The sequence below is a fragment of the Equus caballus genome, chromosome 24 (genome assembly GCF_041296265.1).
Source record: "Equus caballus isolate H_3958 breed thoroughbred chromosome 24, TB-T2T, whole genome shotgun sequence".
In the NCBI taxonomy this organism is placed as follows: domain Eukaryota; kingdom Metazoa; phylum Chordata; class Mammalia; order Perissodactyla; family Equidae; genus Equus; species Equus caballus.
In genome coordinates this window covers 39,243,473-39,260,840 of record NC_091707.1, presented here as the reverse complement: position 1 = coordinate 39,260,840, position 17,368 = coordinate 39,243,473, and positions in this window count along the sequence as shown.

The following is a 17,368-nucleotide window of genomic DNA, read 5'->3' as shown; positions in this document are numbered from 1 at the left end:
TTGCATTGTTGGGCCATCTTTTCTTAATGTCTTGTCTCTCTAACTAGATATAAAGTAACATCCTTTACGATGATGAAGGCAACAGCCAACTGGCATCTCTGGAGGGACTTGTGCATGTCAGGCACTGTGCCGGACACTGGGGATACAGTGATCTGAAAAAGTCAGTTCTGTCTCACATGGGGTTGATAGAAAACAAGCATCAGAGGTTTTATCTCTTTACACTCTCCTCATCCCCTCCCCAAAGCCTAGCACAGAGAAAGTGCATGGCCTCTTTTTGTTGATTGGTTGGCTTCTTAACCGAAATAGATAATAGAAGGTCTAATCATAGATGTATCACACCTCACATAGTTAGCTGGAACCTACAGGGGGATTACAGGTCATCTGGCTCAAATCTTTGATTTTATAGATAAAGACACTGAGGCACAGATAAATGAAGTTATACAACAAATTACACAACTAGGGACAGAATGAAGGTTACATCCTTGTCTTCCAGCTCCTAATCCAGTGTGTCTTCTAATTGGACCCAGAGGTGACAGGTAAACTAAATTCTAAGCTCAGTTTGACTCAGCTTGAACTTGCTGCAAATGTCTAGCCTTACTAAGTCATACAAACATCTGATTCCACTCCCAGCTCCTTACTTACATTGTCACTCCTCACTGTCCTTCTCTTTTGGCAGTAGGAAGCCCCAGCTGGTACTAATGACCTTCAGGGTCACTGGAAAGCAATTCTTTCACTTTTTTAAAAAATAAAGGAAATGTTAATATCACAAGCTCTGTGTCTAAAATGCCCCTGGGCAAGTTTTCTCTCTGACTTTATTCTCTCTCATTTTCAACTCCCTTTATTTCCCTTTCTCCATGTCAAGTTGTCAGGATGATTGTGATCTCGGAGACATGCTTCTTCTCCTTTCCTGACGCTGACCGAGCTCCTGACAGAGCTCCCACCTGCCATCAAGAGACAATGCCGCAGAAACCCATTAATTCTTTCAAGTCTGAGATCAGTCCTTGTGCTGATCTTAGGGGCAAGGGGGGGGGGTCCCCCACACAAATGATAGATGTAACCGGAAAGAAAAGTGTAAGTGTGGATGCATGTCAACAGGTCTGTAAAAACCTAAAGGATTTTGTCTTCATTGAACCCGAAGATCACAGTTTCCCAGACTTGCTATTTTAAGACAACCTCTGGAAACCAACTTTCATATCACGCCTAAAACATATAGAAAATAGAACTCTGAGAGTTATTCAAAACAGTAGCTGCATATCTGCGCTGTGGCCTAATTACTTCCAGTTGATAGAACTGCATTTCAAAGGAAAAGGACATGAGTTCAGCTTAGGGAAGCCCTTTGGTTACAGAAAAATAGAACAATTCACAGGCAAATTGTCTCTTCTCACCTTCCAGATTCATAAACATTACAGTTAATTCTGGGTAATAAAAATGTGAAGTTTAATCAATGGCAAACAAACATTTTGGCAGGAAATTGAAAATGGTTTCTTGGTGAGAAATAAACAAAAGGATATTATCCATTTAACAAGCAAACTGGTGCCAATTTTTCTCTGCACCTTACTTTTTACTTCTCCCCACCGCAACACATCTGTGCCTGAGGACACATGAGGACAAGAGAAGAAAGGAGATTCGGACCAAGAACTAAAAGAACTAGCTGATGGCCTTACAAATAATAAACTTCTATTTGTAAATTACCTACTTTTTGAGAAAATTCTGTTCATTTAAAATGTTTAATAGACGTGAAGAGCTCTGAGCTCTATAGGATAAAAGCAACTAAGTCAAAACATCTTTGAAAACAAACAAGAGAGGGGACACATCCGTCACACCCTCGCTCTTTCCATCTTCCAAGAAGTGGCAATCTCAGGCCCTGGGAGGGGAGCCATAATTTTTATTTGAAAACCTCTCTGAGAAGTTCTTTTGTATTTCTTTCTCTTTCTCCGCAGATCACAGCGGCAATTTTCTTTTATTGTCAGCTATTTATAGTTTTCTTTTCTCAAAACCTTGGCCAGAAAAAAAACTGGGCAAAAAGCATTTCTTTCAACAGCCACATTATTTTGTAGCACTCTTCAAAACTATAAAACACATTCAAAAGAGGAAAAAAAAACGCCTCCCCAAACTTGTTCAACTCATTTTTTTGTCACTTGGTCTGTTCTAAATAAAGAAGTCAAAGCCAAATAAATATTCTCCTCCTGCCCCCAGAGTGGTTGGAGATGCGGGATGAAGATGTGCCACTCAAATATGATCTTTCCTAGTTAGAAATGATAGTAAAGGAAGACATTACATATAATGGAGTTGGCAAAAATCTCAGTCCTGTTTCCTATGTGTCAAACATTTCACAGAAGCTTCAAGACACTCTGGAGAGATTGGGGAGTGTATGGATAAGATTTAGAAACCTATCAGCTACCAACAACCCCTGGCATCTAGTCATTTCTTTTGTACCCGTAGTAGAGTAGTTAAAACATGATTTGTAGTCAGACATACATGACTCCATATTCTGGCTCTATTTCTTGCTAATTTTGTGATCTTGGGAAAATACTTGGCCTCTCTCAGCCTCAGCTGCCCCAATCATAAAATAAGGATATTTAGCCCTTAGTAAATAGATAAGGCTTAGCACATTGTGACCACTTGAAGCACAGACAACTCTTATCTGCTGCCATGTTGCCTCATCCTGGGCTTAGACACAAGAAAGTGACACTTCACAGGCTACAGTTAGTTGGGACCATGTGACTGAGTTCTGGACAATGTGACATGGCCAAAGGAATTTCAGCCACTCACTTCCAGACCTAGCTGTAAAAGTTCTCTTTTCCTCCAGATCTCTTCATGGCAAGCCTTGAAGTCAGGTGTAGGCCTGAGTCCCTGTCAGCTTGGGTACCCATGGGGAACAGAGCCCCCACCAACTTGCATTGGATATGGAGCACGGGAGAAGTCAACTTCTTTATGTTAAGTCATTGAGATTCTGAGATCAGTCTGTTACTGCATCATAATCAAGGTTATCCTGACTAATGCTCCCTGGGTCAGCTCAGGTCCTCCAAGAAACAGACAGCAAGACAGAGATAGAGGAGCAAGAGATTTAGTGAAGGAAGCTCCTATGACTGTGATAGGCAAAGAGGAGAGGGAACAGGAGTAATCAGGGAAAGCCTGCAGATCATGATGCAGGTTAGGTCCAACATCCATGGAAGGAGAGGGGTTAGAAAGGAAGATTGTGTAGCTGGAGTCTTAGAGTGTGGTACAGCTCTGCGAAGGTCTAGACCAGGGGATGGGGAGCTCCAAAGCAAAGAGTGCCCCTTAGAGTAGTCCTGTATTGGGCAGAAATGTCCCACCTCTATGTCCCTCACTGTTCTCAGTCACTGGCTAGGAGCAACCTGGGAAGAGCATGGCCTCGGTGTGGACAGCACATTGGATCCCAAAGGTGTAGCAGCTGGAGGCTGTCAGCTAACTGCCTTCTCTGCCTCAGGGTCCCTGATGAGGAGAAATCTGGGCTGTGCATCACCAAGGCTGCCACAACCCCTCAATAAATAATAACTATTTTTTACCATCTCGTAACTCTTTGTCTCTCTCTCTCTTATGTGGCATTACTCAAGGTTGTCTGCCTCACAAGAAAGTGAGCTCCTTGAGGGCATCATCAATGGCTTACTCATCACTATATTTCAGTGTCTGGTTAATATGTAGTAAGAACTTAACAAATGCCAAATGATGGAGTGAGTGACAGAGGGACAGAGTGTGAGTCCTTGGAGTACAGGTGATTCTTAAGAAGTTAATGTTGAGAGGAACTAATCCTGAGCATAGTGGGCTACTTCATCCTGGTTGAGGTTGCCTCCCTTCTATACCTAAAGTCATAATTTCCGGGACAGACCCAGTGAGAGAAGTTCATATGCTCCAAAGTACCCCAAGGTATGGTAAAAGAAACCCCAATGAGAGTTTCCATCTCCTTACTCTTGGTAGCTCCCTTGGGACGTTAGATTGTCTGTATTGGGTTAGGGAAGATGGGATACAGTCAGAAAGACAAGAAGAGGGAAGATAGAGAGGCAGAATAAAATTGCAGAGCGTGGACTAGGAGAGTAAGGAAGGCCATAGGATGCTCCGAGGGCTTAGAATCCTGATCAGAAGCATGTGGAATACTTGGGGGGTGCATAGGAGTCCTGTAAGCATGTGGCTTTTTTGAAAGACATCAATCCAAATCTCCAACCCTGAATAGCTGTGATCCTAGACTACTCACTTAACCTCTCTAGCAGTAAAAAGTATGTCCCATGAAGTTTGGTATCATGTCTGTCTTGTTGATGCTCTGTCCCCAGTGCCTAACATGGTTCTGGGGACATGATTGACTCTCAAGTTGTGTCATAGTGAAGGTCTCAGAACTGGAGTCAGACCACCAGGATCTGAATCGTGGCTCTGAAATTGACTAACTATGTGGCCTGAGGCAAGTTACTTGAACTTTTTCTGCCTGGCTTCCTCATTTGTAAAGTGGTTACGTAACTGGTAATTACTTCATAAGGTTGTTATGAAGATTGAAATAAAATAATCTAGGTAAGCACTTAAAACAGTGTCTGACACATAGCATGTACCCAATAAATGTTAGCTATTATTATACTTAGTGTTTGTCAAATGAATAAATCTCTCAGACTTTCCATTTTCTTACCTATAGGAGACTAAACACCTATCCTGTACATTTGTTCTGAGGATTAAAAGAGATAATATAAGTAAAAAACTTAGTTCATTGCCTGGCACAAAGTTGGTCTCAAGAAGTGATAATTAGGGCCAGCCCTGGTGGCCTAGTGGTTAAGTTCAGTGTGCTCTACTTCAGTGGCCTGGGTTTGGTTCCTAAGCACAGAACTACACCACTCTGTTAGCAGCTGTGCTGTGCTGGCAGCTCACATACTGAAAAATAGAGGAAAATTTGCATAGATGTTAGCTCAGGGCAAATCTTCCTCAGCACAAAAAAAAAGTGATAATTATTCTCAGCCCCATTCCCCAGAAATTTAACCCATGCATTACTCTGTATCTAATGCTTACCTTCAAGCTTCTGTTCAAGATGGCCATAGCCCTTCCTAGAGCCCAGAAACATATCTAGGTCTCTCTGTAGCACAATCACTGGGAAGACCTAAGCCCCAAGCCAGGATGCTTTTGAGCTCAGGATCAGAGTCCCATCCCATTCACTCTATCTCTCAGCCTCCCTGAGCTCCACCCTGCCACCAGAACTTCCACCTCTCCTTCTTCTCACATAGAGGCTGCAGCTGTCACTAGTTCATTTTCCCAAAGGATAAGTCTCAGCAAATACATCTTTCTCCCTGGCTTAGGCCCCTCAACTGCTCTCTTGAGCTCCCATCCTTTGTAGATGCCTCAATCAAGCTACTTTCTGTAATGCATTCTCCATCAGGTCTCTGCTTACAGCTGAGGCATTATGTGGTGCAGCTTCTATGAAGAATATTAGGCAAACTAATGTTGCATTCTACTCTAGTCTAAATCTCTACCCTTGGCACATTCTTCCAGAAGTTTAGAAGTCCCAAAGTCAATGGAGATCACAGCAATCAAAACCCCAGTCATCTGTTTTCCATTGCAGAGGATGCAAAGCCTGCCAATGCAGTGCTCTCATTATAGATGAGTTTAGGTTTAATGTTTCAGTGGATGAGTTTAGGTTTAATGTTTCAGTGAATGGCTAGAGAGAGAGCAAGGATTAGGTGAGACCTCCATGGCTTAAATTGCTGGCACCAGGGGTAGCAGGACAATTTAACCACCAACTCTGCCTCTCAGGAAGAAAACCTCTTCCTCTCTCCTTGTGGGGACAGTAGTACACAAAGAAAACACCGAGACACACAGTCTTACAGGTATAAATGTATCCCACAGGACAACGAGCCAGAATATGTGGAGTTTGAGTCTGATATTGATTAACCAGCCATATAAAGGCATCCCCATCTGCCCAGTAGGGAGGGCACATTGAGAATCAGGCAGTAGGTCTGAAAGACAGGTAATAGCTTCTCCTTCTCACCTTTCATTCTTTTATTGATTAGTTACTTAATGGACTTTCCCAGATACATATCTTTGAAGAGGAATATAGAGGAAGATGGGCAGGGATTTCTTATTTCTAAATCTAATGATGAGATGAACATTTTAAAAAAACTAAAAATGACCAGGAAAGTAAGACTTATAAATGGGCATTGCACATATACACACATGCATGTGGAGACTAGGGAAGCGTCATTTGCTCCCCCAACAGAACACCCTCTATACAGACCAGTCATCTCCTGGGTTTTTAGTCCAATGGGTGTTAACAGCCCTCCTTTCACATGGCTTGCCAGTAGCTTCAACAAGATTGCATTCTAAAATGGTACTCTTTTCTCTCTGTTGTGCCAACACTATTTTGTCTTTCTCCATGACTTTAAACACCACATGCCAATGAAAACCAAAAGTTACAACCCCGGTCCAGACCTCTCCCCTAAGCCCAGACTTATTTATCCCTCTCCCTGGCTGTCTCAAAGGCAGCTCTTCTCAATGAGTCCTATACTAAACTCATGATCTTCACGTTGCTGCCTACCACCATCTCATTCTCCTTCTGCCCTCCATCCAGTGGCACAAGCTGCAAAACTTCCCTTGTCACTGTGGAGGACTGGAATTGGCCACCCCAAGATATGTCTCTTTGGCATGAGGATTATTTTGGGCTGGTTACTTTTGAAAACTGCAAACAGGAAAGAGATTCTGAAAAGCGGAATTGACTTACCCTTTGTTAAGGGACATTTACATTGTAAACGAAATCTCAGTCTATAAAGGTGTCTTCCTCTCTGCACCAGGAAGAAGGGGTGATGACCTTATCTCTAGAAACTCTTGATAAATCATTGTGGAAGGCAAGGACTTAAATCTGCATAATCTGGTAACCTCCTGTAACTGACTCCCCCACCCCCAACATCCTCCTTTGTCTTTAGCTGAGGATGATATTTAAGGTGATGGCTTCAGCCGTTTCGGCTAGTTGCTCAGGTTGCCTGAGCCTCTCCCATGTATACATGGTATAAAGCTTTGTTTAATTTTCTCCTGTTATTCTGTCTCATGTGAATTTAATTCATTCTCCTGCCAGAAGAACCCACAGCGGGTAGAGGAAATATTTTCCTTCCATACATCACTATATAGATACATATACATATTTGTGTGTGATATTGCAATGTCTAGTAAGAAATACATATTTGGTCTTCATCCCCTTTTCAGGCACAGAGCTCCACAAACCTTTGGAATTTCCTAAGTGATGAGAGCTATAAATGTGTCTTTTGTTATGCTAATGAGGTGACTTTTGGAAAGCACCTAAGGATGGGGGCTGGTTGCCAGTGGAGACAACCATGTGATTAGAGGGTTGGAACTTTCAGACCCACCCCTGACCTCCAGGAAGGGTAGAGGGGCTGGAGAACCAAAAGCCAATGATTTAACCAATTGTGCCTATGTTACGAAGTCTCCATAAAAACTCAAAAGGCTGGGGTTCAGTGAGTTTCTAGGTTGGTGAGCATGTGGAGATTTGGCAAAAGAGGTAAGCTCGAAGAGGGCATGGAAGCTCTGCACCCTGTCCCCATAACTTTCCCAATGCATACCTTCCATCTGGCTATTCCTGAGTTATACCCTTTTATAATAAATCAGTAATCCCGTAAGTGAAACATTTCTCTGAGTTCTATGGGCCACTCTAGCAAATTAAGCAAACCCAAGGAGGAGGTCATGGGAACCTCTGATTTATAGCCATTGGGTCAGAAGCACACGTTAACAACCTGGACTTGTGATTGGCATCTGAAGTGGACACCAGTCTTGTGGGACTGAGACCTTAACCCTGTGGAACATGATGCTATCTTGAGGTAGATAACGTCAGAATTGAGTTGAATTGTAGGACACCCAGCTGATGTCAGAGAATTGCTAGGTGGTGTGGGAAACTCACCCCCTACATACACACACATTGGAATTGGTACCAGAATCTTAGTATGTGCATTTGATTTAATTACTGTCCATTTCCACTATCAGATCTAAAATGCATGGACATGGACTATATCAAGAGCCCTGCTGGTGTAGCACAGTATCATGTACACAGTAGTTCTCAACCAGTATTCATTGTATAACATAAGCAAAGGAAATAATGCATGAAAAACTCCTGGCACATGTATACCACTATCAAATAACCCTCTCCTTCCTCTGGGCTCAATGATTCACACTAAAGGAAAGGCGCAGAAGCATGGGTGATATAAAACAATACAAATCCCACGATCACTTATATTTTCTTATAGAATATTATTACCCTGAGAATTCTTTTCAAAGACAGCAATGAAGCCACACCATGAGCATCTGCCTTTGGAGCCCAAGACTTGTTCCCAACGTGTTCTGGGAAAAGACAGCTCTTTGCTTCCAAATCCAAGAAAGTACAAGAAATGTCTCTGTCCTGGTTCTGATGCAAATCCTCTTCTACTCTTCAGGTTTTCCATTGTTCTCTGATCTTCTGTGTTCCCTTCTGCACAGCAAACTTCAGAGTTTAGAAACCCTTTGCAGAGAATCCAATTACTGTATTCATTTGCTTAAAATCCAGACTTTGCATAGAGTCACTATGAAACCAAAAAAGGGTAAAAATACATGAAATATTCACATAGTTAACATCTCCCTCACTGGGGAGAAATCACGTCTTCAGTACCGTTTCCAGTGTTGCCCAGTCAAAGGCACTAACCCAACCATGACTCCTCAGTCTTTGCAGTTGAGCTGTTTCTTCCCATTTGTCTGTATTCTATAGCACCTCTCAGTGAACTTGGAAAAGTTTCTACTTCTAGCTACGCTGCAACTACACTTACCTGCTTGTGACACAGACCATGACCTGGACTTTTACTCAAGAGAGGAAAAAAAATCTTGGTTTGACTCAAGACTCTCATTTTGCTTCAAAAGCAATGTAGACAATGAACACAGAAACTCAAGATAACTTTTTCCATTCCCAATTCCCTTAAACCCAGGCACCTGATACCCAAGTGTGGTTCAGAGTTCATCCCACCCACAGACCTCCCATGCTCAGAGCCTTGCAGTGCTTCTGGTGATTAGTGACTGCAAAATAGTCTGAGAGAAGTGTGGTTCTTGTCCTCGGGGTGGTCTCACTGCCCCTTTATATACACTGCTTCTTTCCTCTCGTTGTGTGAAGCCACTGACCAGCATAAGCATTGTTCACTCCTGCAATCGCCCCAGCCCCTGCAGTAGGCCACCAAATATTATTTCAGGTGGTCTGAGGGTCATGCAGGAACTCTTACATGTCGTAAATGACATGGAAGAAACAGACGCTGAGCTACAAATGCCTGGTGTTCCCTAAACTAGGTGATCTGGCCTCAAAAAGCTCACAGATGTTGTCTCACTCAGACAGTATTTTTCTCCCACTTTTTTAGGCATAGCAGATCTCTACTTTAACCCTACACATTCATGCCTTCTGCTTCTTCCCTTTATCTAGTGGATGAAATATAAGTCTTTGGTAAGTTTAAGTGTCATGCTTAATGAAGATTAATAAGTTCATACTTAAGAGGATTAATGCTTCATAGAAAGGCTTGCAGGTGAATAGAAGGATTGAATAGAAGCGTGAATAGAAGCCAATTCTAGGATTGGCTCTCACAATAACTTGCTAGGCTAATTGGGCAAGTCCCTCAACAACTTTGATTTCAATTAATCCCATCTCACAACATAGAAATAATACTTTCCCCTCCCCATCTCCCATGAATGTTGTGAGGATCAGTGGGAAAACAGCAATAAAATTACGTTGGAACAAAGGCAGTGTATAAATCCCAGATTATATGCCTCACTCACATCATCATCATCATTATCATGATCATCATCGTCGTCATCGTCATCTTTACTCCATTTTTTGCCTTAATGTTTTTCATGTTGTGCTGCTGCCACCTAATGGCAGAGTTGAATGAACTTGAAGCTTTCTTAAAGCTGCATAGTCCGATTTTGCATTGCTTAGATTTGTATTCACCTGAAGTTAGAAAAAGCGCAGGCTCAAAAAAAAAAAAATTAAACAGAAATGATTGCACTTGTTATACTTGGCAAATGAAATTCAGCCCCAACTTGAATAAATGGGGCAGAAATGAGCCCAAGGTCTAGATTAAAGGGAAGCCCACCAGGTGGTCTTATTCATTTTTTATTAATCCAAATGTGTTTTGCATGTAACAAACCATGTTTCTGTTACCTTCCAGACATAAAATCAAAAAATTTAGGGCAAGCTGTGGACTGATTGTCAGAATTGGAGGGAGTGCGGCATTTTGAAACTCTTGAGACAGAAAACTGGGTCTACTGGTGTACGAAGTTGTTAGCAGCAACTGGTTGGAGTAATTGCGTGTATGGCCTGGCAGAACACCTTTCCGAGGAGTTTCAGACTCTACCATCACTCCCAAGGGGGGCAAGAATTTCCCCTTAGAGACTTTATGAAGAGACAAATGCTCTGACTACTCTTTGGTCCCTTTCTCAAAACATTTGAATGAGACGTTCCACAGAGCAATAAAAACTAATAACTAGCCAGTTGCACTTTTCATTTCCATGGTAACTTTCCTATGGAGATATTCCAAAGTTCTTACAAAAACAGAGAACGCTGATTGAGCTACATCCAGGAAATGAGGCCATGGCTTTATTTCAAGCCCCTAAGCAGAAATTTGCCCATTTTAATATGAGTATCTGTCTGCAGAAGGCCAATGGAGCTCCAAGTGCAAGGACCACGTGTCCCACCCTAGGACAGAAGTAAGTCTTGTTAAGACAGAGAGACTGCTTAATTCAAGCTTTGCACCGAAAGTAAGGAGAGCCCAAACCAGCACAGTGAGAGAACCTCTCTATCATAATATAACTTGGGACTTTATAGAGATGGCAGAAGATTTGAGAGAATGACTGGATTTATTACCCTTTCCAAGAACTAGATATATTTTACTGTACATTAAACTAAGAATAAATTTTCAATATGATAGAAAGTCTTAGTGAAAAACGAAAACCATACTAAAGGAAAAGCAGAGGACGGAAATATAAATTGCTAAATTGGACGAATCAATTTGAACTCATAATTTTAAGCAAGAATATATTTTCTAGCTCTGTCAATGATTCAAAAGCAGCAGTTTCACCTTTCTCAACACTCAGATGTAATTCTGGGCTGTACAACCAATTGGTCAGCAGTCCAGAGCTGCCATCTTGGCTGCCATCTTGGCTGGGAAGCATAGGATGAAAAGAGATTATATACACATGCACTACACGTCTGGAAAGGTAACGGTGGGAAGGAATAAAACTAAGGGTAAGAATAAGAATAGAAATAGGAAGTAGAATAAAAATAGAAATAAGATTAGGAAGAAGAATAAACATGAGGATGAGAATAGAGACCTGAAAAACCACATTTCGATTCATACTATTTGCATTATGTTCATAAGTTTTATTGTAAGTTTAATAATTTGTCAATCATTGAAATATTTTGAATGTGTTCTGTCTGCATCCTAGCATGTTTAAGCATTTCTGAAAACTTCTGGAGATTTGTTCTTTTAATTAAATCAGCAGGAAAGCTTTGCGAAACGAGTTTAAGTTTGCACTCAATGTCTAAGTATTCAGGGAAACTTATTTTGCTAAATCCATAAGTTTTTATTTAGCATGATCTAATAGTATGTGAATATTTAGAAGAATGTTTATTATTTATTGTTTAAAAAAATCATTGCTTGATAAATTCATAATATCAATAATTTAGACATTAAAGAGGTAATAAAAAGGCTTTTCTATAGATAGAGTCTTTTGGGTATTAAGAATCTTTTCACAGACAGTTATACAATAGCCCAAATATACAGCGAGTTTTGTAAAAGCTCAGCTCCTCTTCTCAGTGGAACTGCTGGGAGCCTTACTAAGCTCACGTATGTGAGCGAGTGAGCTCCAGATTCTACCAACCCTCTTCTGAGAGTCTTTGTCGGGAGATGTCCTTCTCTGTTTCCAGGCCTTATTATTTTTGTAAAGAGTCCATGGTTTTGTATCTATGTTTCTGAGTGGGTCTGTGTTTCACTCCTCTATCCTAATCAAAATTTCAGTGTTTTCTACCATATTGACGTCATGGGAAGGATATAACAACTCTTGCCCCTCCTGTCACTTTGGTGTGAATTGGGGTTTATATTAGTGAAAGATTCCTGATTGTTTGTCAGAAGTCTGTACTCAAACAACCTTGAACAAAACAAACAAACGAAAAATATTTGCTCATGTGCCCTGCACAGGCGAGGGTGTAGCTGGGATGACCACACCAGGCACTCAAATGTCGCTGGATCTCTTGTGTTTGCTTCTCTCTGAATACTGGTTTTTTTTTTTCTCTTCATATGAACAGACGTTCTCCACATTGTGACAAATGTGGCTGCCTGGATCAATTGACTCACATTGTAACAGTTGCCTGACTCAAAGACAAGAGTGTTTTTCTCTCCCAGCTTGAGTTTGAAAGATCTCATGCAAGGGCTGTTATCAGCCAGACTATGATCACGTCCATCCTATGGCTAGAGAAGCTGGAGGACTGTTATTGGCTCACTTTGGCTCATATATTGATGTCTATTATCTAACAGTTGAAGTCTGTTTCCAAAAGAAATAGGAGAGGCTCTGGAATGGTCACCGGGGAAATTGTCATGATCTGGGAAATTGTTGTGAACAACCCAGTTTGTATCCGACATAGGGCACGCTGAAACCAGGCAGTACCATGACATTGTTAAAGATCTCAACACTGACAGCATCTTTAAATGGAAATTAAGATGAGACCATTTAAATGCTAACAAGCATCTACCCTCTACATAAGGATATTCTGATGGAAAACTAATCATAACCCAAATACTATGATCTCTATTTGAGTTCATTCTAATAAAAAAAAAAAAAACCTTTGAAACGTACTTATATGACTCACCTAAAACACTTTTTTTGTGTTTAAAGCAACAAATTTCTATTTCTGAGCTTCCTTTTGTGTAGCCAAGGCAGATTCACAAATGTCTGGAAGACTAAGAGGTTGGAACAAATTCTTTGAGCTTCCGACACGGCCAAGGTTTAAAGATGAATTGCAGTGAATTAGATTAAGTCCCTTAGCCGTCTCTGTTTCTCGTGTGTCATAATAAAGCCTGAAATCACACTTAAATTAATCATATAAAGATAAAACTTAAGTTGCATTAAGTTTTCAGGCTCCTTTTGGGATCGAGACTGAGAGAGACAATTAAGAGAAAATACAAATATGTCTGGATGCAAATTAAAATTCTGAGTGAGTGGTGAGAAGCCCCAGAAGCACCAATGTAGCAACTATAAAGTCTTAGTTAACCACTCGATTGGAAGCAAAGCGGATGCCCTAGAGACATTTTTGCATAAGAGAATTGCAAGCCTTGGTGGAGCTAAAACAAAAACTTTCTCCTTTTTATAGGAAAATGGTGTGACTTGTCCCCCTCAGTAAATTGGGAGCTTTAATATGTATTTCTTGCCCTCTGAATTGTATTTCCAGCAGGAGGAATAGATTCCCACTGAGCTGTCTATATTTTTCCCAATCTCCGCTTTTGATCAAAGTCACACATTTTTAAAAACATTGGCTAGGACTCCTTGATGCCTTGTCATTCTAAGCCCAATTCAGTTGCTGCAAGAGAAATATTAGTTGTAAAAGTTAGCACTTACTTCCAGAAGTTTATGCCTAAGACTAAATACTCAGTCTCACAAAGACCCAATGCCTGCAAACATCCTCATCCTTCCACTGGGAAGCCATAGGAAAAAGGGCAATAAAAGATGGATTTCCATGAAAATTTATTGAGGGCCACCATTTGGTGCTTAGACCTGACCCCTACCAGGAATTTGCTTGGAGTCCAGGAACAAGGACTCCAACATGTAAAAACCACATAGCAGGGGCCGGCCCGGTGGCACAGTGGTTAAGTTCGCACGTTCCGATTCTCTGTGGCCCAGGGTTCACCGGTTCGGATCCCAGGTGCCGACATGGCACTGCTTGGCAAAAGCCATGCTGTGGTAGGCGTCCCACGTATAAAGTAGAGGAAGATGGTCACGGCTGTGAGCTCAGGGCCAGTCATCCTCAGCAAAAAGAGGAGGATTGGCAGTAGTTAGCTCAGGGCTAATCTTCCTCAAAAAAAAAAAAAAAACCACATAGCAGATGATCTAAGAAGAATATTTAAATTCAGTTTTCTGAAACCAAGGTGAGAAGTCCACAGCCTGATAGCACCTTGTGAACCTCCCGTTATCTGAGCCTCTTGTGCCCATGAAGGCAGGCATGTAGGGCAGTGGGCAGTTGTCAACAACAGCAGCAGCAGCAAAATGCAGACCCACTACTACAAAAATCCTTCTGTTTGAGATCTCTGCCTTGTATCTCCCTGCCACTACTCATTCCTCTAAGTACTTACTGAGCGTGCTCTATGTTGCAGCCACTGTTCTGGTCATTGGGAATACAGCTGTGAACAAAACAGATATGGTCCCTGCCCTCGGGGCATTTACATCCTGGTAGGGAGCACCAGAAAATAAACATCTAAACCAACAAGTTAGATAATTGCAGATAACTTCTAGGAAGTAAATAAAACTGGGTAAAAAATAAATAGAGGTGAGGGGATGCGGCTAGTTAAGATTGGATAGTGCTGGAAAGCCTTTCTAGCAGGTGACATTTAAGCTGAAACCTGAATGATGAGAAAGAGTCAGCCCTGTAAAGACCTGGAAGAAGAGCTTTGCAGGCAAAGCAAACAAGGGAAAAATACAAAGAGACTGAGATGGGGAGAGGCTGGGTGGCTGAAGCATATTGAGGATGGGGGGGCGGGGGCGGGGTAGAGTAAGTAGGAGACAGAGAGGTGGGCAGAAGAGAGAACATGTGCAGCCCCAGAAAATCTACTCCATTACCACCTACATCCTTCCATTATTATACACATGATAATACATTATAAAAGCTAATTCACTCCTCTCTTTGAGTAGATGGTGAGTTCCTTAAGTACACTATATCTTACCCCTAATAATAATTATAGCTCCCATTTACTGAGGTATACCAGGCGCTACGCTAGCTACTTTGCATACATTATCTCCAATCTTCACAACAACCCTGCAAGGTAAGTATTATTAGCATAATTTTAACAGGTGAAAAAACCAGCTAAGTGATTTCCTCGTGGCCAGAGAGCATGTGGCAAATCAGGTATTTAAATTTACGTCTTGTCTGCTCTGAAATCCAGCCTCTTTTCACTATCCCACATTGTTTTAACCTCATTGCGCATATTCATCTTGGTAGTCCCAGTTCCTAGCACACTGCCCGGCACATTAAGTAGACTCAGATGCTCAATAAATGTGCCTAGTGTTGAATTGGAGTGAAGTGCATACAAGCCCACACAAGAGGAGACTGAACTCATGAGGCCACAGATTTGGGGAGACTTACAGGCCACAGGTGGTGGTGAAGGTAGCCTTCTGTCTCAGGATGAGTTCAAAACATGGCTGAAACTGGCAGAGAGGAGACTGTACTTAATAAAACTAAATGAAAGCTATGGGGTTTCCTGAGAGTTAATGTATGACACAGTGACACAGCTGCATACCATGTTCTGAAAAAATTAATGGGATTTTAAAGAGAGAGGCTGCTTGATGTGCTTGCAAAATGGAGACACAGAAGAATGCACCCCGAAGATGAGGAGAAAAGAGCAGTGAGAGAGGAGGATGGCACTGTTGTAATTGCCTGTAATTTTCCCCCTCCTCCTCCTGACTTTAATTAGGACACTTGCGAGACACACACATTTGCAAGAGTGACAGAGCTAATTGAAGAAAACCACATGTCTCATCAACAACCAAATCAGGAATAATAATCAAAGCAGCAGAAGCAAAATTGGAAGCCGTGGAGCTGTCAAAAGCAGGAGGAACTCAAATACAATGAGGCATGTAATTTAGAAAAAGCGAGAGGGTTATATGGAAGCATTAAAAATGGGACATGAAATAAAACAGTTAACTTGACTCCAACTGAAATTCCACTCCCACAATCTGGTCACAATTAAATCTGATCAAAATTCATCTAATCCTTCCAGCCAATGTTCTGGGGATGGCTGTGTTATTCCATTTCATTGCCTAGAATGGTCAAGTTAAGTAAAAGTCACCCACTCTCTCCCTAAGCAATTCATTACTACACATCACTCTCCTGTTGCCACTCGGACCAATCCTGTCCTAAGTGGAGATGGAAAAAACCAGAACTTCATTCTTAATTTTTAATATTGCTTACATTCAGAGGTCATTATTCATTTATTCCTTGATCCTCTACTGGCAAACCTACAGTAAAAGATGAACTAGATGGTTCAATTGGGGAAAAATTCTCCTTACTCATCTCATTTCTTAACTGACTGGACACCCATTGCTTGCCTCTCCAGCATCCATGCTCCCTTCTGTCAACTGCTCTGCCCCAGTCTCAGCCAACACAGTCAAGATAGGGCTCCATCCCCAGGCTTAATCCAGGGTATGAGGGTGTAGTTTAGTTCAGGAGTGGGCAAGTGACCCAACCCAGCCAATCAGAATCTCAACACTTTCCTAAGTTTACTGGGAGAACGAGGCTCAGTCTTTCTCATGGTCTGACTCTTGGAACTGTTTAAACAATTGCAGGGGAGGAAAATTCTCCTCTACCTTCTTAGGTTCTCTGGCTGGATCTGTGAAATAAACTGACAAGAGACAAACTAACAGGAGAAAAGGCACATAAATTTATTTGATGTTAAAAGTTTTATGTCACACACAGAGCTTTATAGAAAGAAGAGAAAATCCCCAAAGTAACAGTTAGACTTGGAAGCTTTTATACTATTTTGACAAAAAGGATAAACTTAAAGAGAAGTGACAATGCAAAGTAGGGGCTTTGAGCTCTAGAAGCTGCCCCTAGAGGGCAGCAAATTGTAGGAAGGCAAATATATGGGGAAACTAAAGGTAGATATGGGGCAGATAGTCAGGTTTGTTTGTGTAGGTTCTTGGTGCTGTCTCACCTCCAGTGATAAGGTTGTCATCCTCTTCCTGGTATGGGAAGTGAGGTTGGTGGAGGTAGGGACACCTTCATAAGGAGAATTTATGATCTGTCTTTCAGGCAGATAGGGGGATGGCAGAGAGTTCATCCTGTGTCTGTTTTTTCTCAATTGCCTTCAGCTCAAAATAATCCCTATTCCACTGTGGCATATTGTGGGGTGGCATATTCTGATCTCCTACACAATCTTGACACCATACAGACACTGAGAATGAAGTAATTGTATCTCAAGGAAAAAAAAGACATCTTTGTCCCATCATATAAATCCTGAAGCAGCTATTCCTGAAATCTGATCTATTCCTGAACTTTTCAGTTATGTATCTAATAAATTTCCCTTTTATTGCTTAAACCAGGTGAATTTTGATTTCCGTTGTTTGCAGACAAGAATTCTAACTATAATTTATTAATTTAATT